Source organism: Podarcis muralis, chromosome 8, assembly GCF_964188315.1.
Source record: "Podarcis muralis chromosome 8, rPodMur119.hap1.1, whole genome shotgun sequence".
Classification (NCBI taxonomy): domain Eukaryota; kingdom Metazoa; phylum Chordata; class Lepidosauria; order Squamata; family Lacertidae; genus Podarcis; species Podarcis muralis.
Window position 1 is genome coordinate 6,064,918 of NC_135662.1, and position 25,589 is coordinate 6,090,506.

General features: G+C 47.8%; 1 protein-coding gene across 1 annotated transcript in view; it reads left to right on the plus strand.

Moving 5' to 3' along the window:
• The window catches only part of PTP4A3 (protein tyrosine phosphatase 4A3), a 96,233-nt gene that overhangs the window by 11,342 nt on the left and 59,302 nt on the right, over positions 1-25,589 (plus strand). Inside the window, exon 2 of the mRNA XM_028736059.2 lies at positions 10,174-10,296. The gene's annotated coding sequence lies outside the window, so the exon portion shown is untranslated. The remainder of the gene's footprint in view (positions 1-10,173; positions 10,297-25,589) is intronic.

A 25,589-nucleotide genomic window follows, 5' to 3' on the forward strand; every position in this document is an offset into this window, starting at 1 on the left:
TAAAGCCCTAGGTGCAGAATCTGGCCTGTACACCTCCTACAAGCCTGTTGGGTGCTTTTTCCTTTCCTAAAAAGCATTGTTGTCGAAGGTCTTTGCGTGTTATTATTGAGCGGAAGTGCATGGAACAGGTCTCAGTGTTTCGATTTCTGGGAATGGAGTTGAGAGATGACCTAACCTGGGGAGAAAACAGCAAAGACCTGATGAAGAGAGCACAGCAGAGGTTCTATTTTCTGAGAATCCTCCGGAAAAACAATCTCTCAGAGGACCTGTTGATGGCATTTTACCATTGTACTCTTGAGAGTGTATTAAATTATAGTCTGTGTGTTTGGTTTGGGAGCTATACGGTCAGGGAAAAACAATGCTGTCCAGGGTTGTAAAGACTGCGGAGAGAATAATTGGGTGCGCTCTTCCCACCTTGGATCAAATCTACGCTTCCAGGTGCCATAAGAAAGCTGCAGAGATAGCGCAGGACAGTGCGCACCCTGGAAATGATCTCTTTCAGCTTCTGCCTTCTGGAAGAAGGTCCAGGGTTATAAAGACTAGGACTAGCCGCCTGAGAAACAGTTTCTATCCAAATGTGATTTTGGTTTTAAACGCAGTGTAAGGAGTCTCTATGGGAGTATAAAGGTAAAGGGACCCCTGACCATTAGGTCCAGTCGTGACTGACTCTGGGGTTGCAGCGCTCATCTCACTTTTCTGGCCGAGGGAGCCGGCATACAGCTTCCGGGTCATGTGGCCAGCATGACTAAGCCGCTTCTGGCGAACCAGAGCAGCGCACGGAAATGCCATTTACCTTTCTGCCGGAGCGGTACCTATTTATCTACTTGCACTTTGATGTGCTTTCGAACTGCCAGGTTGGCAGGAGCAGGGACCGAGCAACGGGAGCTCACCCCATCGCGGGGATTCGAACCGCCGACCTTCTGATCGTCAAGTCCTAGGCGCTGTGGTTTAACCCACAGCGCCACGCACGTCCACTCTATGGGAGTATATTGTATTTAAAAATGGGGTATTAGAGTTTTTAGCGGGCTAACCAGGTTGGGATAGCAGGCTTATTGGTTTTTGAATTGTCTTGTGTAGGTTTTTCAATTTCGTTGTTCTGTATGTGACAACTATAATAAAGATTATCGTATCATAGTTCATCCTGCGCTGTCTGCTGACGGCATTAAGCGCCAGATGGGCACTGGGAGAGACCTAGAATTGGATGTCAATCACAAGACTTGTCTGCGTATTGAAAGGAACGGCTGTGGGTTAGGGGGCTCGCTTTGAACTCCTTGGCTCTGTGTTCAATGCCTTGCTCTTAAATCCCAGGGTTAAGGAGAGAGAAATGGCATTCCTGGAAGTTGGCTTCACAGCTGTGGCATCTGTATCACAAATGTCTCCTGGAAAACCAAGCCTGGGAATAAGCAGGGATGATAGGAGCTCAAGTCACACAGAAGAGGGAAGATAGGCGGCAGGAAAGCCATCTGATGGAGATAATAGAATCGCATTTGTAGAGTCGGAAGGGACCCCCGCGGTCATCTAGTCCAACCCGCTGCAATACAGGAATCCTGCCCAAAGCGTTTCCCTGGGTGCTCTTGAACCACCAGCTTCCTGGTTAACAGCCAGAGATTCTCTTGACACATTAATAATAATAATAAATTTTTATTTACCGTATTTTTCACTCTATAAGATGCACCCGACCATAAGACACACCTAGTTTTAGAGGAGGAGAACAAGAGAAAAAATATTCTTTCCCTCTTTGCGCAGTACCTCTCCAGCGAAGCGAAGTCAGAACAGCAAGAGGGATTGCTGCACAGCGGAAGCACCGATCCCTCTCGCTCTCCTGGCTTCAGCGATAGCTGCGCAGCCTGCATTCGCTCCATAACACACACACACATTTCCCCATACTTTTTAGGAGGGGAAAAGTGCACCTTATAAAGCGAAAAATACGGTATACCCTGCCCTTCCCGGTTTAAAAACCAGGCTCAGGGCGGCTAACAGCAAATATAAAACATTGCTTAAAATGGGACTTAAAAACAGCATAAAATATAACACAAAGTGCAGCATCAATATCAATAAAATTCAGGGGTCATTTTGGGGGAAAACAACAACAAAAACCAGTCAGTAGACATCAAATGATCACCAGGGCTAACTGGCCAAGCTGGTCTTACTAGGGCCGGCAAGGAGACCAGGGGAGAATTTAAATGCAGGATCCCAGAAAGGGTTTCTTCATAGAAGAGGAAAGGGAAAAGGGAATAGAGGACCAGGCTAATTCACATTGAGCCACTGGAGGGATGCTCCAGCTCTGGGTTTTCTGCACCAGCCAGGGGCTTGCGTTACAATCTCGCTCCCTCCCATCTCTGTGTTTTTGTTGAGCACGGGGAGCTGTGGGTTTGTTTGGTGCTGAGATGCTCAAACGCCACCCGTATCTGCAAACGATACTGCATTTCCGCCAGAGCGCATGTCGATTGGAAAACCGGTTCCCATGCAAGAAGTGCTGAGCGTTCGGTGATGCTTCCCCAGCCTCTCTCTAGCTTACCTGCATGCTGTTCCGCATTTCATCTCCCAAGACCTGCAAAATCAGCGAATAAATTTGCCAGGTGACGGGCACCGTCACATCCAGAGCCATCAGATCATTAAACCGTGATGCAATGCCCTCATGGTCCGCATGTTCACTCCAGCGCCGAAGATGGTTATGCTGGGTTAGACACCTGATGTTTAGAAAACAGCTCTGTTATTTTGTCAAATGTTTGCATTTCACCATTTAAAGTGCCATTTGGGCTCCGTAGGTTCATAGAAGCAGGTATACTGTTCCCACGATGGGAGAGGGCTTAAAGACATTGCCAAAGGAGTTTGGATCCTGCAATGTTCCCTATTTAAAGTTGCTGAGGTCATGTATCTTAGTGTACACCTATCCTGCCCGGTGCTTGTCCCCTAATGGGGTGTAACTGTTGCTGACACCATTTAACCCAAGTCCGGCCCCGGGGCCTAACTGCCCGCCGGTCGGTTTAACCCGGCCCCTGTGGCTGTTTATTTCGTGGGGGGAAATCCTAAAAGGTCAACAACTTCAATCCCAAAAAAAGAAAGGTCAACAACTTTGGGGGGAAATCCTAAAAGAAGGTCAACAACTTCCGTCCTTAAAAAAAGGTCAGCGACTTTGGTTGGTCCTCACACATGTTCACTTCATCAAATCTGGCCCTATTGTGTTGACTTTTGCTGAGCTGCTTGGCTAAACTGGAAAGCTTGATTTTTGGGATTGTGGCTTTGCTTGCTTTCCCTTATGGCATAATTCTTAAATCTCAACCCCTTGCAATGCAGGATTGTGCAGCTGCCCATACGGGGATCAAACCTGCAACCTTGGCGGTACAGTCATACCTCGCGTTACAGACGCTTCAGGTTGTGTTTTCTCGGTTTACAGACTCGCAGAAGCCCTGAAGTACCGGAACGGGTTACTTCCGGGTTTCGCCGGTCACCCATGCACAGAAGCGCTATATTGCACCATGCGCAGAAGCACCGAATCGCTGCGAGTTGCGAACGCTGCAAGTTGCGAACGTGCTTCCCGTACGGATCACGTTCGCAACGCGAGCGTCCACTGTACATCAGCACCACGCTCTAACCATCCGAGCTGTCCAGGCTTTCTGTGTCCCTGTCTGAGTTAACCTCTCCCACACCTGATTATCTGCTCCATGGCCTTGCTTCTGCCTCTGTTAGAAGCCTTTGATGCAGTCACAGTTTCATTCCTACCTTTGGGAAGCTCATTTCTGAACCCTGCAGGGTCCTCTCCAGCCTGTCGATTGCTAATTTCTGCTGTTGCTGGAGGAACGACGGCTTCTCCTAGGGTGCCGGGAGAATGGAGACTTCATTCTCTCCAAAATTGATGCCATCCTTGGATGTAATCAGACAGAATATTCGAAGCCACTTTCCCCCTCCGCTCGTTCCAGCAAACTCTCCCTCATAATAACCTGAAGCTAATTTTCCTCGCTCTCGCCGTAGAGCTGGAGTGGAATGCATTATTTGCAAAGATGACACGTACTTGAGCAAACCCGTGCATATTTCCTATTTGGGTTTTTCATTTCGTTTTCCCATTAGGACCTTCTCCCCATGGCCCTCCTTTTTTAGTGCTGTTTTTCCAAATTGGTTTGAAGTTGATGTTGGATTTTCCCGTAGCAAAATGGAAGCCAGTCATAGGAGGTAGAGGATAGCGAATGCTGGACAGAGGAACAAGTTTTCTGTTTCTGTTCTCAGACATTAAGACTCTGCATTATTCTTTTTTTAAGACGCCAAATTATTTCCCCCATCCCATGTAAGCATAACAGTTTCGCAATCTCCCAGCTTGTTTGTAGTTCTGCAAATCTGCCCACTACGCTTGCTGAAGAGGCTATTGTCCTGCGTTTCTCTCGTTTCTTCAATATATGATTCTAAAATTGCATTTTTTGGGGGGGGGATTAGATTTCTTTTCATCCTCTGTTCATGTCCACCACTAGCTTCAATTTACTGTCTAAGCCGTTCTGCTGAACCAGAGCAGCGCACGGAAATGCCGTTTACCTTCCCGCTGGAGTGGTACCTATTTATCTACTTGCACTTTGACGTGCTTTTGAACTGCTAGGTTGGCGGTGGCAGGGACTGAGCAACGGGAGCTCACCCCGTCGCGGGGATTCGAACTGCCAACCTTCGGATCGGCAAGTCCTAGGCTCTGTGGTTTAACCCACAGTGCCACCCGCGTCCCAAGGTTGTGGTTAGGCATTGGTTAATTTGGGTTGGTGGAGGGGGTGTGGCTGGCTGTGCCTGCCCCTCCAATGCTGCTGCTGCAAGGGTATTCCGTTAAAGGTATCCAGGGGCTCGCCATGCTCTTGTCCAAACCCCTGGCAAGGGGCTAGGGCCACGCAAGATCCCCTGGGAACATTTAGGGAGAGGTGAGAGCCTGGCACCCAGCTGCAGTCTCTCCCCAAAAATGTTTACCCTTGCTGACTTCCGCAGGCTTACGGTTGTTCTGTTCCTACCTCTATGTGGGAACAGATCGTCGCTAACCAATGCCTAAGCCAGTGTTTCCCAACCTTGGGCCTCCAGCTGTTTTTGAACTACAATTCCCATAATCCCTGACCATTGGTCTTGCTTGCTAGGGATGATGGGAGTTGTAGTCCAAAAACAGCTGGAGGCCCAAGGTTGGGAAACACTGGCCTAAGCAACCACTCACATACTGTAACTCAATAAAGTTGTGGCCAAAATTATGCCGAAAACCAAAACAAAAGTGTTGTGTGAACTGTGTCTTTATTTGGGTGTCGACACGCAAACCTGTTGCCTCCTCGTCTCCTCTAAACTTAAAAACACCCTGTTCTTTGCATCCTTTTCTCATTGCAGTGCCGCTGCACTCAGTCGAGGCGCAGGGCTGCCTTAACGCTGTTTGCAACGTCACTTTCTAATTGCAAGCTGCATCCTTGTTGCTGCGCAGCGGGGACGAAAGCTTGGGAAACCTGGGAGATCTGAGGCTCTGTTAATGAGCTGAACTGATTAGTAGTAGCGGCTTAGCAGGGGAGGACCGCTTTGGCCCGGCACTCGAGAAGGCAGCTCCCACTTTTATTGGGCCTTGGAAGAGACAGCTGCAGCCTTCTGCGCAGGGCAACAGATGCTGGTTTCAAGAGGTGCTTTCTCCCTCTTTTTGTCTAGAGATACAAAGGATGCTTTCTTTTTTCTTAAAGATTTTCTCGTTTTACAAAAGCGTGTGCAGTCTCTCTCGTATATCCCCCCCCCCCCAATGTAACATTTTTACAAATCAGTTTCGTTTGTTGAGACATTAGGAAGAAAAGGGGGAAAGATGAGTGGGGATGAGGTCGGGTGGCGATGTTTCTGTTTTACTTAATATATGTAGGGTTTGGTGTCCACGTCGCTTGTGCGGGTTCTCTGCTCTTCACTTGTGTTCCTTTGGTGGTGAGAGAGGTTGGGGTTGGCCTAGGGTGTGGCTGTTCATTTGTGGTTGGCTGTGGTGGTCTTTGTTTTCATGTGTGAGTGGGGTGGGTGGGTGTTTTGGGTCAGGTTGGCCATATTGATTTGTATGCTGTTGGTGGATTTTTGTCGTCGTCTTGTTGGGCTGTGTGTGTGATAAAGGGGAGCCACACCGGGGTCAAGGCGTCTTCTGTTTGTCCCCGTGTCAGTTTCAGTTTATTGGTTAATTTTTCTAGTAAGGCTGTTTCCCATACTATTTGGTACCACTGGGCCAGGCTTACTCCTGACAGGTCTCTCCAATGTCTGGCTATGATGTTTCTGGCTGCTGAAAGTAGGTGGGTTATGAGTTCTTTGTGGTGTAAGTGGGCATTATTGTCTTGGAAGATGTCCTCAGGATGAGAATGGCACAGAAACGGGGGGAAACTAATTGTTTTCCAAATTTGTTTGGTTGTTGTTGTTGTTTAGTCGTTTAGTCGTGTCCGACTCTTCGTGACCCCCTGGACCAGAGCATGCGGCACTCCTGTCTTCCACTGCCTCCCGCAGTTTGGTCAAACTCATGTTCATAGCTTCGAGAACACTGCCCAGCCATCTCGTCCTCTGTCGCCCCCTTCTCCTTGTGCCCTCAATCTTTGCCCACAACAGGGTCTTTTCCAGGGAGTCTTCTCTTCTCATGAGGTGGCCAAAGTCTTGGAGCCTCAGCTTCAGGATCTGTCCGTCCAGTGAGCACTCAGGGCTGATTTCCTTAAGAATGGAGAGGTTTGATCTTCTTGCAGTCCATAGGTGATCCGGCACTCCCATTTCTTTAAGAACTTGCCATAGTTTGCTGTGGTCGACACAGTCAAAGGCTTTTGCATAGTCAATGAAGCAGAAGTAGATGTCTTTCTGGAACTCTCTAGCTTTCTCCATAATCCAGCGCATGTTTGCAATTTGGTCTCTGGTTCCTCTGCCTCTTCGAAATCCAGCTTGCACAAAATCGCCACAGTCGCTCCTTACAAACTTCCTTGCACAAACTCCCAACTCTCCACAGCCCTCAATGGTCAGTACAAGGACCCCCGGAATTCCACTTGCAAAGGCTTGTGGGATCACTAGGCACTGTTTTCACACATTATTTTGACCTTTCTGGGTTATTTTGGGGGCATTTTTGCCACTTTTAAAGTCACTTTTGGGTTTAGCATGCGTATGTGGCTGCACATAAATTGGTCCTTGCCCATATTTTTTATTTATTTTCAGAATTTGGATAGACATCTTTTCAAAATGAGAGCAGAGAGCGTCAAGTGATACTGAGGGCGGTCCCGGTTGTGACCCAGAAGCACCTTTCAAACAGAGCACCAGAGATGACTCGTTTATAATTATATTTTGGAAATGGTTCATGTTCTTAAGTAGCTGCATTGTTTTGTACTTTCTGGGTGTCCCGTGATCATATTATAAAGTCACTGTGTTCTATGTTATAAATCAAGCATTGCTAAGAGTTGCTGTTTTTCTGTTTTCAAGTGCATTTCTTATCAATAAAAAAAAAAATTGGTGTGGTGCAAGCAGATTTTTATTCTGAAAATGTGGTCCTGAGAATAAAGTTTGAGAACCACTGTATTTGCATATGCATGCTCACTGGGCAGGTTGTAACTCAGCATGTCTCTTTCACAAGGTAGGAGCATAATGCAAAATGTTTGGTCATGCACTAGAGAAGTATCTGTTCAGAGACAAGGTACAATTAAGAAATGAATGGATTTCTGTCTGTCTCCGTACGTTTTCATGGAGACCAAGCAGAATCGTAAGACAACAAATCGTTGTCTTTATGACATGCGGGTTGGCAATTGGCAAAAGAGTGGCTTCAGTCCAAGAAAGATTAATAACGCCAAAGTCCCAAAGGCTGAATTGATAGAGGTTAGTTGAAAATAAAGTTCGCCTCCACTGCTTTCAAAGAGAGTTAGTCATAGCAGTCTGGATTGGGGGCCAGTGCTTCTCTATGAGACAGAGTATGGCCATAATTCAACTGGACTTTAAAGGTAAAGGTACCCCTGCCCGTATGGGCCAGTCTTGACAGACTCTAGGGTTGTGCGCCCATCTCTATAGGCCAGGGGCCAGCGCTGTCCGGAGACACTTCCGGGTCACGTGGCCAGCGTGACATCGCTGCTCTGGCGAGCCAGAGCCGCACACGGAAACGCCGTTTACCTTCCCGCTAGTAAGCGGTCCCTATTTATCTACTTGCACCTGGGGGTGCTTTCAAACTGCTAGGTTGGCAGGCGCTGGGACCGAACAACGGGAGCGCACCCCACCGCAGGGATTCGAACCGCTGACCTTTCGATCGGCAAGCCCTAGGCGCTGAGGCTTTTACCCACAGCGTCACCCGCGTCCCCAACTGGACTTTAGGGCTATTTAAATACCACTGATTCCTGTGAGCGATTAAAGCAAACTCCTATTTCTCTCCCTCTGAAACCATTGCAAGTTTAAAATGAATTGTGTCTTAAAGCAATCATGATGTTCGGTTGACAGGAATAAATGCTTATAACTTGAATCAATGACAAAAGACCTATTTTGTCCCATTTCTTTCACAAAGAAGCATAGCTGTCAACGTTTCCCCTTTTTTAAGGGTAATTCCCTTATTCCGAATAGGATTCCTCGCAAGAAAAGGGAAAAGTTGACAGCTATGCAAAGAAGCAGACCAAGTTCAGTAAACCGATCTAGGTGTCAGTCCACACTATTGTTAAGTTAGCTCAGCCATAGTTTAGTGTGGTGTCTGAACGGGTAAACCGTGGCTTGCAATCAGGCAGCAAACCTAGAATGGGAAACCAACAGTGTTAGAAACTCGGATATATAAGCTTGGTGCTAAGTGGCTGAAGCCCCCAAAACAAAATGTCTACTTGCTATTTTTGGGCCATATTGCTCTAAAGTCTTATTTTTCAAGTGTAAAATGAGGGGACTCTGATTCTGATGAACGTGGCTCTGCTAGGGATTGCGATCTGTGTTTCTTGCTTATATCTAGCCTCTTCCTGTTTGGCTATATTGCTGTAGGTTGTTTTGCAAGTATTGCCTCATCAGACTTCCCAGCTTTCACCATAGCATCACGTAAGGTGAGATCATGGGCTCCGCAGAACAGAAATCTGTTGGGGATGATTCTCATTCGACTACAAGAGTCCCCATATCAAATTAGAATGTAACATGCAAAAGCTTGTGCGCTCTGAACAGTTTTCCTGTGCTTAGAAACTTTGCCGTGAAGCAGAGCCCTGAGTCTTTTTACTTAACTGCAGGAAATTATGTGTGTCATCCGCAATCCACAGCGATTTTTGAGTGTCTCTGTGTTGTTGTCTGACATAGAATCTCAGGCAGCTTTTGTACCCATTTCTAAAAAGTCGTGTGTGTGTTTCTCTTTCTCAGCTGCCATCCGTGTACATTCTGCTCTCCCTGCAAATCCGTATTTTAACTTGGGATTGTGCTAAATGCATTTGCCTTGCAGCTTGTTAAAGAATCTTTGCGGCCCAAAAAGGAAAAAAGAGCAGTGTGCTTTTAAATACTACGTTTGGGACGCCGGAATTTCTGCAGGTGTTAAATTTAAGCAATTCTTCTAACCTTTAAATGGACTTGGCTGCTTCGTGCAGCAGGAGGCAATATCGAGTGCACTATCTACTTTGGTCTGTAACTGGCAGTGATGTGCTTGAGAACAGCAAGATCAGAAAAGTGAGCCAAGTTAGGTGGTTAGGGCACAGGTGGATTTTAAAGATAATCCTAAAGATCCATCCTAGCAGATATTATTATTTTATTTATACCCCGCCCATCTGGCTGGGTTTCCCCAGGTACGCTGGGCACCTTAAAGGTAAAGGTAAAGGTACCCCTGCCCTTACGGGCCAGTCTTGACAGACTCTAGGGTTGTGCGCCCATCTCACTCAAGAGGCCGGGGGCCAGCGCTGTCCGGAGACACTTCCGGGTCACGTGGCCAGTGTGACATCGCTGCTCTGGCGAGCCAGAGCCGCACACAGAAACGCCATTTACCTTCCCGCTAGTAAGCGGTCCCTATTTATCTACTTGCACCCAGGAGTGCTTTCAAACTGCTAGGTTGGCAGGCGCTGGGACCGAGCAACGGGAGCGCACCCCGCCGCGGGGATTCGAACCGCCGACCTTTCGATCGGCAAGCCCTAGGCGCTGAGGCTTTTACCCACAGCGCCACCCGCGTCATATCTAAAAACATAATAATAATAATAATAATAATAATAATAATAATAATAATAATAATAATTGTTCCTGTTGTCAATATCTTTACAGGCGTGGGGCTTGGATGGTGAGTTGGGAAACTGCTGAGCATGGAATTTGTTGGAGGCAGGTGAATTTACTGCTCCCGGCTTTTGAATCTGTTGGGAGATTTCTTGGATGCGTGTGCTGATTTAGGTAAGTAACTTTTATTTTTATTATTTTTATTTATTCTTAAAACAGCGTGGTTGTGGTCCAAGCTGCCTCTGGAGCACACCTGACGCCGTTCCTATGCGCACGCCGTGTGTTGACGGAGTTTTGGCATTTGCACATCTTTCCTTTGCTTCCCATTTTGTCGTTTTGAGTCCAGCCCACGGTCAGCATTCTGGGCAACAATTCGAGGGCGTTTCCTGTCTTGACTCTGCGGTGTTAGAGAAGGAGGAAGTTTTGAAACGTGCTGCCCTGTGTGTTGGTGTTCGGAGGTATTTTTACCAACCTGAAGGTGCGTCATGTTCCTAAGGGCCGGAAGCAGGGGTCCCAGCGCCCTAATGTGGCCCTCTAGGCTTCTGTATTTGGCCCTCCTCCAGCTTCACATCCTCCTTGAATGTTTCTACCTGGCTGGCAGGTGTTCTTGAGCTCTGATCATGCCTCCCCCCCCCATATAAAGAATAGAGGTGTTTGGGTGTGTTGAAAGTACTCCAATGGAAAATGATTTTAATAATAATAATAATAATAATAATAATAATAATAATAATAATTTATTATTTATACCCCGCCCATCTGGCTGGGTTTCCCCAGCCACTCTGGGCGGCTTCCAACAAAACACTAAAATACAATAACCTATTAAACATTAAAAGCTTCCCTAAACAGGGCTGCCTTCAGATGTCTTCTAAAAGTCTGGTAGTTATTTTTCTCTTTGACATCTGGTGGGAGGGTGTTCCACAGGGCAGGCACCACTCCCAAGAAGGCCCTCTGCCTGGTTCCCTGTAACTTGGCTTCTCTCAGCGAGGGAACTGCCAGAAGGCCCTCGGCACTGGACCTCAGTGTCCGGGCAGAATGATGGAGGTGGAGACGCTCCTTCAGGTATACTGGACCAAGGCCGTTTAGGGCTTTCAAGGTCAGCACCAACATTTTGAATTGTGCTTGGAAACGTACTGGGAGCCAGTGTAGGTCTTTCAAGACCGGTGTTATATGGTCTTGGCGGCCGCTCCCAGTCCCCAGTCTAGCTGCTGCATTCTGGATTAGTTGTCATTCCTAGGTCACCTTCAGAGGTAGCCCCATACAGAGCGCATTGCAGCAGTCTAAGCGAGAGATAACTAGAGCATGCACCATTCTGGCGAGACAGTCTGCGGGCAGGTAGGGTCTCAGCCTGCGTACCAGATGGAGCTGGTAGACAGCTGCCCTGGACACAGAATTGACCTGCGCCTCCATGGACAGCTGTGAGTCCAGAATGACTCCCAGGCTGCGCACCTGGTCCTTCAGGGGCACAGTTTCCACATTCAGGACATTTGTTGCTATGCTGAATTTTGCCTCTGACATCTGGCCCCTGGGGGGGGGATGTGGCCCTTGATCTGAAAGTCTTCCCCACGACAGGTTTGCACTCATCCTTTGCGACCCTTTCCTATTCCTCACTTATCATTTCCTGGCTCTCTCAGTGTCAGGATTCCAGTTTGTATGCCGCTTGGGGCAGAGATTGCTCTTTTTCTGATGTAGCTCCGTGGTTGCAGTCTGTGGAAACTAGCCTACTTAGGAAAAAGCTTCAATTCATTGTCCCACGCACTATTACCTCTGGCCTTGCCCATGGCATTCGGCCCTCAGAAGGTTTTCAATCAGGGAATGTGGCCCCCGGGGCGAAGTAAGTTCCCCACATATCCCAAATCCCCAAGAGTGCTTCCATATTGTTACGTCACTCGCCTAAGGTGAGCGGAATATTCTCCAGGTTATCAGTCAGGAACGCACAACGTGATTTTGTTCCCCTGCACAACAAATGGCTTGATATTTGGTTCCTAGGGGTTAGTAACCGTGCCTTAACTTTCCTGGACCTGCCTTAAGTGTTAGTTTTCTAAAGAATGTCAGAGTTGGAGCAAGGAAGAGGACTTTGGTGGGAACCAGTGGTACATTGCGAGGTGGATACAAGCCAAAATTATTTGGCCAAGTGCTTTTTAAAAGCCTTAACTTCATTGGAGCAACACACAAGATTATTGAATCTGCAGCAGCCTGGGAGCTTGAACTGATTTGATTTTTGTAACCAGCTTAATTGTGAAACACAGAAATCAACAGTTGCCAGGAACTGGAAAATATAACTTAGCAACGTTAGACAAAGTTCCTGTGAATGATCCCCTGGGCAGTTCTTCTCTTTTGTTTTCTTTATTTTGGAGAGCCCACGTCGTCAACCTGCCAGAGCCAGGGTGGTGTAATATTTAAATGTGCTGGACTAAGACCTGGGAGACCAGGGTTCGAATCCTGACTCACTGTCTTCCAGTCCAGCCTATTACTCAGGGTTGCTGTGTGGATAAAATCAAGAGGGGACGATGATACGCACCATCTTGAGCTCTCTGGAGGAAAGGTGGGTTGGATACGTAAGAAATAACTAAGTTGTCATTTTCCGTTTTAAAAAATGGAATTGGAACAGGGATAGAAGTGGCAATTGCCGAAGGAGTCCATTTTGGAAGATGGGTCAAGCAAAGTACTGTGCAGGGCAATGCAATTCGAAATATGTGGCCTTTCTGCTGATAGTTGTGCCAAGCCTAGGGCAAAGAAAACCGTGCTGTCTTGAGAAACTTGCCGATACAGTGTGCAAAAGGCAAAATTGCTTAGCTCGGAACAGAAATAAACAAGACGGAAGGTGTGCCCGTTTAGCGTATCTGTTCCTGTGTATTCAGTTACGGGTCCAGTAAGGAAGGGATGCATTGAAAACTTGAAAGCAGGCGTGTGGCGTTGTTTGTGTGTAATGCATCACACGTGCTTAATTAAGGGAACAGGCAAATTCCTGCGCATCATTTTGGGGCGCACGTAACAGAGCGGTGCAAGGATCCAGGCACACAAGGGACCACCCCGCTCGACTCAGCTGGCGATTTGAATTTCAAAGCAAGCTATGAAACCACATCAGAAATGCAGCCGCAGCACCAAACCAGGGAGAGAAAGGGGGCGCAGCATTAAATTGGAACAGCGCTGGGGAATAGCGGATTGGCAAAATCTGTCCCTTATGAGAGCTTAAATCTTAAATATTTCCACACAACCTCAGTTGCTGGCAGATTAAGGGAGGCCCTTTCTGCTGGGGGGCTTTAAGAGACTGGGGGGGGGTTGTATGTTCGTGGTGGGGAGGGTTTGGGGGGGTTCTTGCTCCCCTCCCCAACATTTGCTTTTCTTCTCTGCCCATCCCCAGTTACACCCTTGTGCAAATTAAATGAAACAAATCATGTAGTTTATTGTACAAAACTCACACATATATGTACATTAGTAATGTATACAAGCTAAAGGGACCCCTGACCATTAGGTCCAGTCGTGGCCGACTCTGGGGTTGCGGCGCTCATCTCGCTTTACTGGCCAAGGGAGCCGGCGTACAGCTTCCGGGTCATGTGGCCAGCATGACTAAGCTGCTTCTGGAGAACCAGAGCAGTGCACGGAAATGCCGTTTACCTTCCCGCCGGAGTGGTACCTATTTATCTACTTGCACTTTGACGTGCTTTTGAACTGCTAGGTTGGCAGGAGCAGGGACCGGGCAACGGGAGCTCATCCCGTTGCGGGGATTCGAACCGCCGACCTTCTGATCGGCATATCCTAGGCTCTGTGCTTTAACCCACAGCGCCACCCGCGTCCCAGTAATGGATATGACCTCTGTTATTTTTAAGCAGCATTTGAACACGGTTTGGCATGGATTCTACTAGTTTTGAACGGTCACTGTTGATTTTCGGATCCCTGTACTACTCTTGAATCAGTGCCTGAATGAGCTTCTCCATAGTCATACAGTCTACAGCACAACACTTTTCGCAGTGAGGGAACCGCCAGAAGGCCCTCGGAGCTGGACCTCGGTGTCCGGGCTGAACGATGCGAGTGGAAACGCTCCTTCAGGTATACTTCGCCGAGGCCGTTCAGGGTTTTCAAGGTCAGCACCAACACTTTGAATTGTGTTCGGTAACGTACTGGGAGCCAATGAAGATCTCTCAGGACCGGTGTTATATGGTCTCGGTGGCCGCTCCCAGTCACCAGTCTAGCTGCTGAATTCTGGATTAATTGCAGTTTCTGGATCATCTTCAGAGGTAGGCCCATGTAGAGCACATTGCAGTAGTCCAAGCGGGAGATAACCAGAACATGCACCACTCTGGCGAGACAGTCCACGGGCAGGTAGGGTCTCACCCTGCGTACCAGATGGAGCTGGTAGACAGCTGCCCTGGACACAGAATTGACCTGCGCCTCCATGGACAGCTGTGAGTCCAAAATGACTCCCAGGCTGCACACCTGGTCCTTCAGGGGCACAGTGACCCCATTCAGGGCCAGGGAGTCCCCCACACCTGCCCACCCCCTGTCCACCCAAAACACTACTTCTTTCTTGTCAGGGTTCCTTCAGGTATACTTGGCCGAGGCCATTTAGGGCTTTCAAGGTCAGCACCAACACTTTGAATTGTGCTCGGAAACGTACCGGGAGCCAATGTAGGTCTTTTGGGACCGGTGTTCTATGGTATATTATCAGGTTCTCTCTCCCCAAACCAAGTTTGCAATGCGCGCCCGGCCTTTCGAAACAGGCAGCGTTCCATGTGCCAGCGAGCTCTGCCAAATAGGACCTGGCTTGATTAAATCCATTCATCAGGGATCTGCAGCCACAGGGCTGGTTGCCCGCTTGCCACAGACTCCGAGGTGCAGTTGGCAGGCCTGGGATCAAAGTGCCGATCTCTCTTTGGTTCGGTGGGGGACGCAGGAGAACCTCAAACAGGTTCTTGCCCTGCCAGGAAGCTGCCAAACTGGAGCCGCGCACCTGGTGCCAGAGGCAGGGAGGCCGTGTCGCGGTTGACGGCGCGGGCTGAGTGCGCAGGAGGCGCATTCTCTTTCCCACAGCTGCTCCTGCGAGAGGCAAACAAATGACCTTCTGATAAGGATCTCGCTAGACCGGTGTCCTCCCCTTTTCTCTCTAACGCCTGTAGGCTCTCCTCCTCTCCCACTGCAGCTGGAAGAGCAGGGCTGTTCGTCTGCCAGGGATACGCAAACAGCTCCGTCTGACTCTTAGGGAAAGTCTTTTTTCCCCTCTCTCTCGTGCGCCGGATCGAAAGCATGCAGATGGCTGCAAACCTGCCGGTAAGTGAAAAGGCTCAGGGAAGAGAAAGCAGGGGAGATGGAGGCAGCCGAATGCTGAAGATTCAAGGACAGGTAAAAAGAATATCCTCCTTGGCACAGCACGTGGTTAATCTGCGGAACTCGCTGCTGCAGGAGGGGCCCACCCAACTGTTGTTTGTTTAGTCGTTTAGTTGTGTCCGACTCTTCATGCCCCCATGGACCAGAGCATGCCAGGCACTCCTGTCTTCCACTGCCTCCCGCAGTCTGGTCAAACTCATGCTGGTAGCTTCGAGAACACTGTCCCACCATCTCGTCCTCTGTCGTCCCCTTCTCCTTGTGCCCTCCACTTTCCCAGCATCAGGGTCTTTTCCAGGGAGTCTTCTCTTCTCATGAGGTGGCCAAAGTCTTGGAGCCTCAGCTTCGGGATCTGTCCTTCCAGTGAGCCCTCAGGGCTGATTTCCTTCAGAATGGAGAGGTTTGATCTTCTTGCAGCCCATGGGACTCTCAAGAGTCTCCTCCAGCACCAGAATTCAAAAGCATCCATTCTTTGGCGATCAGCCTTCTTTATGGTCCAGCTCTCACTTCCATACATCACTACTGGGAAAACCATAGCTTTAACTGTACGGACCTTTGTTGGCAAGGTGATGTCTCTGCTATTTAAGATGCTGTCTAGGTTTGTCATTGCTTTTTAAAGACGTCCCAAATGGGATGGTTTTAAAAGAGGATTGGACAGCTCCGTGGAGAAGTCTTATTAATGGCTACTAGCCGTAATGGCTGTGCTGTGTACCTCCGCAGTTGGAGGCAGAAATGCTTCCAGATACCGGTTGCGGGAAAGGAGAGGGCTCCTGTGTTCGAATCCTGCTTCCTGCAGGCCTCTGGTTGGCCGATGTGAGAAGAGGATGGGTGAAATACAGTGGAGCAGATGGGCTATTGGCCTGACCCAGCAAGGTCTTCCAGTGTTCTTATCAACAGAGCGTTCATCCTCATTTGTTTACAGCAGGCATGGCCAAACTCACCCGTTCAGCTGTTTTGGGACTACAACTCCCATCATCCCTAGCTAACAGGACCAGTGGTCAGGGATGATGGGAATCGTAGTCCCCAAACAGCTGGAGGGCCAAGTTTGGCCATGCCTGGTTTACAAGGAAGTTAGATCAGTGGTTCCCAAAGGTGCCTTGGGTTTACATAGTGGGGGCGCTGAGAGGCAAGTGTGTGGCGGAGGGGGGCTGCTGGGGGGTGTCATTGACTACCAGGCTTCAGAATCCGTGTCGCTGAAACTATAATTAAATAGTTTTGTTCGGATTTTGAATAAATGTGCAATTAATTGTCACTGCTTAAATTTTTGTGTGTGTGTTACTCGCTTCCTTGTGCAAACTGCCATTTTTGAATGATGACGTTTATTATGGCACCGAGGGGGCATTGCCCTCAAAACATTTGGGAACCACTGGGTTAGTTGAGAGAACACATTTGTCCTGGTCTGTGATGCTGTGCATTTTCCCTGTCGCTTTCCTTCCTGCAAAAAAATCATCTCTTGGGACGTGGGATTTTTGCTCAAGGCCAGGGGTCAATAAACACACAAGACGTAACCGGCTGTACGTTTGAAAAAATAATATATACTATTCATTGTATTGAATAGTAGATTTCAACAGAAGTAGCTCAGAAAGTTCAACGAAAAGGGTAGTGGGCTTTGAAGTCTTTTGGGTCCGATGAATTGCGTTTTAGTTTTAGAAACTGACCTATGGGACGGTTATCACAGAGATGTTTGGGATGATTAGATCTATAATGTAACAAGAGATTTCTAGCCGTACTTTTCTAAAATTTTCTAAAAATTTTCTAAAAATTTCTAAATCAAGAAAAGGTAAAATGATGTGAACTTGATGTTCCTTCAAAGGTCAAGTGTGGATTTACACCATTGATCCAGCGGTTAAACGGTTCAAAAATATCCTCAGAAAATATGAAAATCAAATCATCTATATATCATCGACTCTATGAAGAGACAGGTGGAATAGACACTTTCACATATATGGACCTTATGCATAAACTGATTAGAGAATGAACTGGGTCTTCTACTTTCTTCGTTGAACTTTATGAGCTGTATCTGTTGAAAACTACAATTGAATACAATGAATAGTATACATTATTTTTTCAAACATACAGCCGGTTACGTCTTGTGTGTTTATTGAATATGTTTCACGAACGCAGAGGTTTGTTGTTGTTTTGCTCAAGACCAGGGGTCGGCAAGGTGTACCTCGCCTGGGTTGGTTCACTCCAGCAGAGATCCTTCCATGGGCCAGATCGCGCCCGCACCCACGATTTCCGGCATCTGCTCAGATGCAATTTCCGGTGCTGCGGAAGCAAGTCGCCGCGTCACACTGCGCCTGTTTAGCGCAGTGCGTGGGGACTCGCGTAGTGGGCTGCTCGGTTCGGGGTCGGCTCGTGGGCTGGTTAAACAACCCCCATGGCCTGCTTGTGGCCCATGGGCCTTAGGTTACCAAACCCTGCTCAAGACCTTCCAATCACTCGTAGCTGTGCCACCTGGTTTTGCTGGTACAGTCATGCCTCTTGTTATGTTCGGTTCAGGTTACGTCTTTTCAGGTTGTGTCCCGCGGCGACCTGGAAGTACCGGAAAGGGTTACATCTGGGTTTCGCCGCTCGCGCATGCACAGATGCACATAATGCCGTCATGCGCAGAAGCGGCGAATCGCGACCCGCGCAAACGTGGGTTGCGTTCCTTTCAGGTTACGAACTGGCCTCCAGAACGGATCCCGTTCACAACCAGAGGTACCACTGTATGTGATTGAACCCCTACCCCAGAATAGTTGCAGTTCGGAATCAATGAGATTAAACGCCTGCCATTGTACGAAGCCATGGCATTAGATGTTCTCAACGTTTTGGCTCAAGGTCCAGCAAATTCACTAGACACAAAACAGGGTAAACCCCCTGGAGCTGTCTTTTCCTTATTCCGTCTTCGGATTAATCCTTCATTAAAGGACCTCTGACCATTAGGTCCAGTCGTGGCCCACTCTGGGGTTGTGGCGCTCATCTCGCTTTATTGGCCGAGGGAGCCAGCGTACAGCTTCCGGGTCATGTGGCCAGCATGACTAAGCCACTTCTGGCGAACCAGAGCAGCGCATGGAAACGCCGTTTACCTTCCCGCCGGAGCGGTACCTATTTATCTACTTGGACTTTGATGTGCTTTCAAACTGCTAGGTGGGCAGGAGCAGGGACCGAGCAACGGGAGCTCACCCCGTGGCGGGGATTCGAACCGCCGACCTTCTGATCAGCAAGCCCTAGGCTCTGTAGTTTAACTCACAGCGCCACCCGCGTCCCTAACCCTTCATTGGGTGAGCGTAAACGTTGGAAGTGGGTTGTGATGGCTATTTTTGCAATGCTGTTGCGGAGGGTGGGGAGAGATCCTTGCAAAACGCCATCAGCAGGTCCTGATATTAAAGAAAAACAATATTCTGAATGAATCAAAAAGTAAATCAGACCCCGAGGTGTGTTAGGTGCTCATTAACCGCCCCCCTGCAGTTGTGACGTCCTCAAATGCCCACCCCACATTTGCAGGGACTTTTTCCATCTCTTTACACCAGCCGGGTTTTACCGTAAGCGCCGAAATCACCGTGAAAGCAAAGCCCCCCCCCCGCCTTTTCTCAGTTCTGCTCCGCTCGAGTAGGCTTCTTCTCCGTAAGATATTTGCATTTCTCCAAGGATTCTGCTCTTCATGCAAATAGAATTAAAAATGTAAGCAGATGTGCGGCGTTTAGCGCTTTTTTAGAAAAAAGAGTTTTGCATTTCAGAATTGGCTCTGTGACAAAGGGGAAGTGATTTTTAAAGTTCTGAGTGGCAGTTGCCTTGACAAAAGTCTCTTAACAGCTGGATGTGTGATTCTTTTTTTGGACGGAGGAAAGAAACAGCACCATTCACACACACACAGGTATAAGCTGTTAGTTTCCTGTTTTGCTTTTTAACCGGCAATTATCAAGGGCCTGCAGCCACAGGGTTTCAACATCTATGTTTCATCCTGTTTTTCTCTTTTTTTCCTCGTCTCTCTGTGTTCCCCTCCCTTCTCTGTCTCTCTCCAGATAAGAGCTGCTAGCATTTAAGAAATCACATTCAGCAGCTTTGCAAATATGCTGGTATCTGCTAGAATCCTGGAGGCATTCCAGGGCTTTGAGAGGTCATAAGGTGGCAGACCTCTGTTCTCTGCTAATCTGACCATTGGTGCATTTACAGAGACGAAACTGTCTTTATCCCCCCACACACTGGCCCCATCTATATCTCCAGGTGCCCGCATATCTTGACCGAACAGGTAACCCCATGACCCGTGCTTGTCCTTCTTCCCTCCACCCAGTTCTGTATTTATTTATTTCACGGGTAGGCAAACTAAGGCCCGGGGGCTGGATTTGACCCAGTCACCTTCTAAATCTGGCCCACGGACGATCCGGGAATCTGTGTGTTTTTACATGAGTAGAATGTGTCCTTTTATTTAAAATGCATCTCTGGGTTATTTTGTGGGGCATAGGAATTCGTTCATTCCCCCACCCCCCAAAAATATATATAGTCCAGACCCCCCTCAAGGTCTGAGGGACAGTGGACTGGCTCCCTGCTGAAAAAGTTTGCTGACCCCTGATTTATTTCATAAAATCTACATACCGCTTCATTGTAAAAAAAAACAAAAACCAACAACCTCAAAGTGTTTTATAAATAATAATAATAATAATAATAATAATAATAATAATAATAATAATAATAATTTTTATTTATACCTCGCCCTTCCCGGTTCAAAATCCAGGCTCAGGGTGGCTAATAACAAATTTAAAACACTTTAAAACACTTAATTATAAAGCAAAATTATTAGCGAAAGCGAAACGTTCAAAGAATTGAAGCCAGCAGTGACCTAAGAAAACCACACACACACACACACACACTGGGATTCTGAATATCTGGGCAGACTTGCCTAAGCAAAAATGTTTTTAGCAGGCGACGAATGGAGTTCGCGGAAGATCCCTGCCTGGAGTCAAGAGGCAGAGAGTTCCAAAGGGTAATGGGAGCAGCTACATTGTAAGACCACTTTTTTTGCGAATGCGGAACAAGTGTCGTGTGGCACCTTTGCGTGCAGAGAACTCGAGGGAGGGCCATGCTTTGCCAATCACCAGATACCTGTTAAAAGTGAGAGGAGGTGTTGCGTAGTGACTTAGAGTTTTCGGAGCAGGAACTGGGAGACCAGAGTTCAAATCCTCCCTTGGGCATGAAGCTCGCTGGGTGACTGTTGGCCAGTTGCTCTGAGCCTAACCCAACTCACAGAGCTGTTGTTGGGATTTAACAAGGACTTTAACTATGCACATCAACTCGAGCTCCTTGGAGTCAGCACGTTTCATGCTCGCCCCAAGAAGCACAGCCCACAGCTGTGAGCCTGCTGGAAGCCTAATTAGGTGCATCGTTAACCTGTGGAACTCCCTCCCACAGGACGGCTCCACCTTGGATGGATTTAAAAGAGGAATGGAAAAAATTGTGGAGGAGAAAAAGGCTCTCAGTGGCTGCTAGCCAGGATGGCTGCGTTCTGAATATCAGCTGCTGGAAACCACTGGAGAGGAGAGGGGTCTTGTGTTCGAATCCTGCTTGCCGGTTTCCCACAGGCTGCTTCACTAAATGGGCCACGGGATGCAGCGAAGAACTGAACACACTTCCCTCCTTGTGTGCATTTCTTTACGTAATTTTTCCCAATAGGGATTTTTGTTTTGGGGGTGGGCGCACTTTTTTGAGTGTTGCATCGTATCGCAAAAGGTTCAAAATTCAAAATGCGATTCTGTTCCGATCAGAGCACATTAGGAGTTCGAGGTATGGTTTGCATGGGGATTTGCAAAATCTTCATTGCCTGCCTTTAAAATATTCTGTGTGAATATTCCAGTGCAGTTAGGGAAAATGTACAAAACTAGACATTTTATCGTATGCGGTGGGATTGTAAGGTAATTAAAAAATTTTGGGAAATGAGATACAACGAATTGAAGAAAATGTTCCATTTAACATTTGTTTAAAAACCCGAGGCATTTTTGTTGGGGATTGTAGGGAAAGACCTGCCAAAAAAGTTGAAAAACATCTTCATGTACACGACAGCGGCTGTGAGAGTTCTGGTAGCACAAGGATGGAAGACTGAAGAAACCCCAACTAAAGAATCATGGCAAGAAAAATTGATGGACTATGCAGAACTGGCAAAACTGACATATAAGCTACGGGACAAGGAGAACTGTGACTTTAAGGATGAATGGGAACCCTTTACAAAGTATCTGAAGACGCAACAGAGAGAACTGGACTCCTTGGCTGGTTTTGAATAAACATTCACAAACTTTTTATTGATAATAATCAGCTAAATAGTTTGAGGATCTATACAACTTTGTAACATGCAGAAAACAGCAGTCTCAGAGAAACCAAAGACTGGAACTGTGGGAAGTCGGGGGGTTGGGGGGAATGGGGGGGGGGAACAAGGATGATATGTTTTTGGATAATATGTCTTGTTGTAATTTTGAATTAAAAAAACTTTTTTAAAAAAGAAGTTCAAGGTATGGTTTGCATGGGGATTTGCAAAATCTTTTTTTATAAGATATTTATTAGGATTTTTTTTAAGTATTACAATAAAAAGTGAAAAAGAAAAAAAAATACGAAATAAAAATGGTTAAAAACACTGAAGTTTCTCCTTGCTTATTTTTCTTTAGCTTGTTTCCCGGACCTCCTCATACTTCCCTTTTTTGTATTCCAGTTCAATCTGTTGGTTCAGCAAATCCTTACCCTCTTTATTTATCCTAATCTTTGATCTTAAAATAATAACCTTAAATTTTTACCTCATAACAAACCCCCTTTTCATATTCCGTTAAAGCATTATCTTTTCATATTCCCTTAAAGCAAAATCTTCATTGCCTGGCTTTAAAATATTCCACGTGAATATTCCTGGCTTGCAAAGAAAGCAAAATCGCAGCAGCTTTTGTGTGTGTGTGTGTGTGTGTGTGTGTGTGTGTGTGTTGTTTTGTGGCCTCACGGTCTCATTGTCGCTGTTAGCGCAGCTCCGGCTGAATTGCAAAAGGCACTTGAAGATTCGAGTCAGAGGCCCGGGCGGCTGATGAGACAGTAACCTACTTTCCGTTTCTGGTTGACAGCCCAGATGCAGACCAGGAAATCTGCAAACAGCCAGTGTGTGTGAGAGAAGAGAGAGACAGGGAAACAGCCAGTCGTTCTTGAGTTCTTGGCGCTGCCGTCCGTTGTCAAGGGCGTAGGATTGGACGGCCTGCATTTCGGGGAGACTGGCATGGTTTCTGCATGCGCAGAGCATGTTCCTTGTGTCTCTGTGAGGAGGAACGCTGCGGCCTCAAAAGTTAAATGTCACCGGAGATCGCTTCTGCGGCAGGCAGGCGCACTATGTGTTCCTACCCGGGGCACTTGGAATTCTGCCAACGTCACGGCAAGCACCACCAATGTGCAGCTGAAAGGGCGCGGGACCCAGAAGCTTGCGGTGCTTCTCACAGCTCTGCGGTGGCGCCCAAATTTGAAATCTCACCGGGTGACGCACGGGGGCGTTCGTTTGCCCTTCAAAATATAGTCCGGCCCCCACAAGGTTAGAGGGACAGTGGACCGGCCCCCTGCTGAAAAAGTTTGCTGACCCCTGGGCTAGAACCAGCGGAAATGCGGTTTCGGCCCTTATATCTGGGAGTGAAGGCAGGAACTCAAATCCCTTGGCATCCCTAGCAGCAAGCAGTGCAATCATCTTTATTATTCCTGACCGAACTTGTTGCATTTTGGCAGCGCAGCAGGAAGATAATCCTGTTTTATGCTTTTTGCCTGCTGGATTAAAGATGCAAAATACGAGTATTATTTTTTTTTTATTCCTGGAGCTTCAGAGCCCATTTTGCAACGTAGAATACTACCCACCTTCGATCACCCAAAAGTTGGCCTCGTCTTACCTAGTCCCCGTCGGCTATATCCCTCTAAGCAAGCAAACGTTCGCAAGGGAGGGTATTCACCACCTTTATTTCCACCTTCCAATTTTATTAGCTTGAGTCAGGTGCTCCCTCTCTGAGCGGGATGCCAGCGTTCTTCACCTCGCGTGACCCCCCTGTGCCTTTCGCGGTATTAAACGAAGGGTGCTCTGTTGCATCACGGGAGAAAAGCGCTGTCTGGGTGGGTTAGAAGAAACTGTTCCTGCCAAGGACTTTTCCTTCTGGACCTCGTGTTCTCCTAAGCCCTGCAGCTTTTGGATCAGTTAACCAAAAGAGGTGGCCTTGTTGGGACGGGCCAAAAAGGATAGCTCAGTCGGTTAGAGCACAGTGCCTGGTCAACGCCACAGTCACGGGTTCGATTTAGGATTTAAATATGTAAGGATAATATTTGAGATGTTTAAAACTAATTTAGAAAGAATGAAAGATGTTAAGTGACCAAGTTAATTTTTTGAGAAAATTGATTTTGGAAAACTGTCAAAATGATATATAATGAAATTCAACCAAGGGGATTTGAGGAAGTCACTTAATGATGTCATCAAGATTGGTTTAATTACCGTATTTTTCGCACCATAGGATGCACCGGACAATAGGACGCACCTTGTTTTAGAGGAGGGAGAACAAGAAAAAAAAATTCTCTCCCTCTCTGCCCAGCGCCCCTTCAGTGAAGCGGCAGGAGGCGCTGCGCAGAGAGGGGGAGATTTTTCCCCCTCTTGTTTTCCCGCTCTAAAACAAGGTGCCGTTTAAGGTGCGTTCAGGCGGCTACCTTGGAAGCCTGGAGAGCGAGAGGGGTCGGTGCGCACCGACCCCTCTCGCTCTCCAGGCTTCAGGTTCCTTTCGACCTGCTCTTTGGGGCTGGCGGGGGGGAGCCCACCACCAGCCCCAAAGAGCAGGTCGGGGAGCAGCGGAAAGGCGCAGCGGAGAGGCTGCTGCCATAGTCGCTCGTCACCTCTCCAGCTGGGAGAGGGTCGCGGAGCTATGGCTTCTTTAGCCCCCCGCGCGCTCTCCCGGCTGGAGGGGTGGCGCGCGGCTATAGAGGCTCCTGCCATAGCCGCGCGTCACCTCTCCAGCCGGGAGAGGGTCGCGGGGCTATGGCATCTTCGCTCCATAGGACGCACACACTTTTCCCCTTCATTTTTGAAGGGGAAAAGGTGCATCCTATAGAGCGAAAAATACGTTATAAAAAGGATGTTTGTTTGTTTTAAATTTTTGGAAAATTAATTTTAAAAAATTGGGGGAAAAAGAGATGAGGTCAGGGATTGGTGGAGTGGTTTTGCTGGCACAAAGGCAGCTTTTGTTCCTAACTTTGCAGGAAATGGCATTCTCTCTCCCCCCCCCCCCGTGTTTTTTAGCAGCGATGGGCATCGCCTCCTACTTTTGCCTCCCTCTCAGCTTTCTGACACCCCCCTACCTCCTGCGTCAGCAGAAACATTCAGAAAGAGGGAAGCTTATTGGCAGAAGTACTGATTTGCAAGTGTGTGGGAAGCGATTATATTTAAGTGACGTGTGCACAGAACCGTGAAAGTTGGCCACCGTGTTTAATCTCATTGCGAGGCCTTGAGAAAGGAGATAAAAGGATGCAAGGTGATCTCGCGTTTCTACAGGAATTCAGGGGGAAATAACTAATACGTCTTGCAGGGTCCAAGCCTTGTTCGACAGGTAGCCTTCGGAGAGGCTCAGGACTGCAGATCTGTTACTAATACCAGAATAAACGCTAGCAGGTGTGCTGTTGAAGTCAACAACGTGAGGGATATTGCTTTTGACCACTGAGTTCAGCCGTAAATGTCAGTGAAACTGCCAGAGGTGGGCTGTTGCCTGTGTGTATCCTCCGCCTTCCTATAGCACAGTGTGCGTTTAAATGAAAATTGTCGCAGCCTATCTTGGAATCTTTGGTACTAATAGACACCAGCAGTCTTAGATCAGTATACAGTGGTACCTCAGGTTACATACGCTGCAGGTTACAGACTCCGCTAACCCAGAAATAGTGCTTCAGGTTAAGAACTTTGCTTCAGGATGAGAACAGAAATCGTGCTCTGGCGGCGCGGCAGCAGCAGGAGGCCCCATTAGCTAAAGTGGTGCTTCAGGTTAAGTACGGACCTCCGGAACGAATTAAGTACAGTGGTACCCCGCAAGACGAACGCCTCGCAAGACGGAAAACCCGCTAGACGAAAGGGTTTTCCGTTTTGGAGGCGCTTCGCAAAACGAATTTCCCTATGGGCTTGCTTTGCAAGACGACAGCCC